We start from the raw sequence: 4,051 nt of genomic DNA, 5'->3' as shown, positions 1-4,051 counted from the left end.
ATGAGAGAACACACAGTATAAATACATATGATTTATTGTTAAAATGTACAGCTGAAACTTATTGCATTTTGTTAAGCAATGTCACCATAAAAAATAAATAAATTTAAAAAAAATTAAAAATGAAAAAATAAAAACAAACAAATAAATAGAAAGAAAGGGTGTAAATATAAAAGGGCACCAGAGATTCAGTGTATGGTGAGGACTTTCTTCCTAGTTCATAGATAGACATCTTCTCATTGTGTTCTCAAATGGCAGATGTGCAAGGGAAATTTCTTTCTAGGACAGGTCAAGAAAGAAAGGGTGTAATTATGTTAAATCTCAGCTTCAGCATGAATCCACAGGGTATCTTTGATTTGTCCTGGAGGGAAGAGAGATGGGGATTAGATATTTCTCAAACGAGTGAGTTATTTTTTCCAAACCTAGTTTCTCTGTGTTTCTTTGACAGACTTATTTTAGGTGTGAGCATTAAATTTTAGAGGTGAGCCTGAGGAACAGAAGCACAAAGAAATGAGGAGATGGGTCCATAAAAATGGTTGAATGCAAGGGAATCTGAGAGAAGCATAGACTCTCATAATTCCTATATGTCTCCATTTTCAGGCTACTTACAACCTCACGCTTAAAATATTTATCGCCTTCATATTATTTCTCCCTGTTAAAAGTTTGACCTATTCTAAAAATCCACCATGCTGCAACCATAATAATCTTTAAGAAGCAAAGATCTGATTTTATCACCTTCAATTTGATACTTTTCAGAAATTTCTCACTATATTTATTACAAATTGTATTCATTTATTATGACAGAGAAATTTGTATGACTTGGCTTCTACTTGTAGTCTCACCTCTTCCTTTTTACAGTATCCATGTTAATATCTATGGTGACTTGCTATGGTGACTTTCTATTTTACACTAAACCTTCACAGATATCTTCTTTAACTAGAATGTCCTCCCTGTATTGCTGTTCCTTATCTTTTGGAATTAACTTGTTATTACATATATTAAGGAAGGTCTCTTGACCTCTGTCCACCTTAGAACTCCTGCCAAAAGATTATTTATGTGCCCTGCTTTTGTATTTCTATAATAATCCCTGTAATGGTACTAAGAATATTATAGAATATACATTTAATGGTTCATTTATCAGAATCCACAAAGAGATTATGACTGCATGAATTCTAGAGTTGTTTCATATTCATCAATGTATCCTCTGTGTAAGAACACTGTTCGATGAATTATAATAATTTGATCTCTACTATATGCTGTTCAATATTGAGAATTAAATGTTGACATAAAAATGAAAAAAAAAAGTGTAATTAGTTTCCTTCTATTGTTGTAACAAATTACTACAAACTTAGTAGCTTCAAACAACACAAATTTCTTATCTTACAGTTATGGAGGCCAGATTCTAAAATCAGTTTCACAGGGCTACATGAAAGGCTAGTAGTGCTGGTTTCTTCTGGAGAGTTTAAAGGGAGAATCTGTTTTCTTGCCTTTTTCACCTATTTTCCTTGGCTTATGATCTCTTTCTCTATATCTAAAGCACAGTATCCCTATCCCAGTCTCCATCTCCATCACACATCACACATCTCTTTCTACTCTCTGACTCCTCCTGCCTCCCTCTTATAAGGACCTTTGTAATTATATTGGACTCACCTGGATAATCCAAGCTACTCTTCTCATTTCAACATCTTTAACTTAATCACATCAGCAAAGTCCTTTTTGCCATATTAGGTAATACTCATGCTTTCCGGGGATTAGGATGTGGACATTTATGAGGGACCATTATGTAGCTTATTAGAATAGGAAATCTCCTTCTTATATCAGATGCGTTAGTTTATTTTTTTAAATAATGAATACGTATTGATTTTCTTTACCACTGCAGCATCTATTGAGATAATTTATATATTTGTTCTTATGTATTTTCTTTAGAACTTTTACCATGATAGGTAAAAAAGTCATAGTTCAAGATTTATTATGTTAAACATTTCTATGTGTACAGTTCAGTGTTAAGTATATTCATATTATGTGCAACCAATCTCCAGAACGTTTTTTATCTTGCAAAACTGAAACCTGTTAAACAACAACCCCCCGTTTTGCATCCCTTCAGTCTCTGGCAACCACCATTGTAATTTCTTAATGTGATATATGACATTGAGAGGTTTTTCTCTTGAACCAGATTTTCATTTCTAAGGAAAATATGCCACTTGAGTATCATGCATTATCGTTTTTTAAAATGCACTGCTGAATTAAATTTGCAAAAAAATTATTTAGAATTTTTTCATTTGTTTTAGTTGGTTAAAATTTTCTCTTGTTCTTTTTTTACCTGTTAAATCTTTTTTTTGACTTTATTGAGGTATAATTGACAAATAAAATTGTAATAGATTTAAAGTATACAATGTGATGATTTGATAGACATATGTATTGTGAAAGGAGTCCCACAGTTGAGTTAATATATTCATCACCTCACATATTTATCTTTTCTCCCTTTTACTGTTCATGTCAGAGTTACACTATTCTTAAAAACCAAGGTTACTTTTGCCTCACACAATGAGACAGGCAATTTTTTCCTTTTCTTCTCCAAAAACTTTTGTATAAAATAGAAATTATTTATATCTTCATAAGGCTAAATAGTTTTATCGTTATTCAGATTTTTTCTTGAATCAAATTTAATATAGTTTTTATTTGAAAATTATTAATTTAATTTAATTTTGAAATATTGGTTTAAAGTTTTTAAATAATTTAATTATGAGTTTTTAAATCTTAAAGTATATCTCCTTTTAAAAATTACTAATGTTGTATATTATCTTATCTTATTTTGTTTTTCTGTTCTCTTAGCATGTTATCTAATATATACATATACATATAATCTCCATATATTATTTCTTCTGTTTCTCTGTAAACTCTAACTCTTCCTAGTCTATAATTTTATTTGAAGAGCCACTAAATTCAACATAAGGGAGGCTACACATTTTTACTGCCTTAGGAAATGTACTACTATATAAAAGAAAAAGCAGTGCACAAGTGATTTAAGATAAAATAGTCCACGATTCTCCCCTAACACAGTGTTACTTTGGGTAATTTTTATATCAAAATCAGTATGCCAAATGTACATTATATGTTGACAAAATTTCCAGCTGCCTTTCATAAGAGAAGTGGAAATTCTAGTAAAGCTAATGGAAAGATCTGGAATATTATTAATTTTTTTTAAAAAAAAGAAGTCTAAAAGGAAGAAAGGTGGTGGTAGAAGGGGACTACTTAATTATACATAAAAAAAGACATGAGAGTGATGAAATATGGTCAGAATTGTAGCACTGGAGTTGGAATCATACTAACAGACATATTGTTCAGAAGGAAGGGAGGAATAAGCATTAATACTCTAAAGAAATAGCTAAAATAAAAGAGAAGAAACATAAAGGATCCCATGTGAGCAGATAAGGAGATGACAGAGCCCAGAAATCAGAGGCTGGGGGCCTCCGGGTAAGTCACAATTTGGGGACAATCAAGTAGGAGTACTTAGGATGTTATTGGCTACAGACAAAGTCTCTGCCTTGAGAAGTGAGACAAAAATGAGAAGAGCTGAAAGACACTGGGGAGTCTTCTCTGTGTTTGCTTGACTCCTTTGGGAGTGCCAGCCTTCTGTTTTAGCTACAGGGATATTTTCATATTTACACTGAATGCACCATCTGTTATTTTCCTGCCTGACTCATTATGAAATCCTCCTACATACCAGGAATAACTGAAATCTCTGTATCTTTCTCTCATTGGGAATGAAAATTGTGGATGAACAGGAAGTTAGAGATGTAGGCAATTATTCTCCCCAACCAACCTGTCTGATGTCCAGGATCCCCCTGGGTGATTGTGAAACCTACATCTCCAGCTGCTGATTATTGGTGGCTGCTGCTGGCTTCTGATTGTCCTGGTGAATGAGGGCTGCTTTGGAGTGGTTTATAAACAAATGCAGCAGGGGAAACTAGAGGAATGTAACCAACATCCTGCTCTGAGGAATAAGTAAGTGGGCACTTTCATTCCAATTACATATAAAGAGTTTACTATGTAT

The 4,051-nt window shown here is 32.7% G+C and overlaps 1 protein-coding gene across 1 annotated transcript in view; it reads right to left on the bottom strand.

The window, feature by feature from the left end:
* Positions 1–4,051, bottom strand: part of ZFP42 (ZFP42 zinc finger protein) — a 93,885-nt gene that overhangs the window by 88,659 nt on the left and 1,175 nt on the right.

Source organism: Pteropus alecto, unplaced genomic scaffold, assembly GCF_000325575.1.
Source record: "Pteropus alecto unplaced genomic scaffold, ASM32557v1 scaffold24, whole genome shotgun sequence".
Classification (NCBI taxonomy): Eukaryota; Metazoa; Chordata; class Mammalia; order Chiroptera; family Pteropodidae; genus Pteropus; species Pteropus alecto.
The sequence above is the reverse complement of the archived record's forward strand: the minus strand, read 5'-3'. Positions and strand labels throughout refer to the sequence as shown.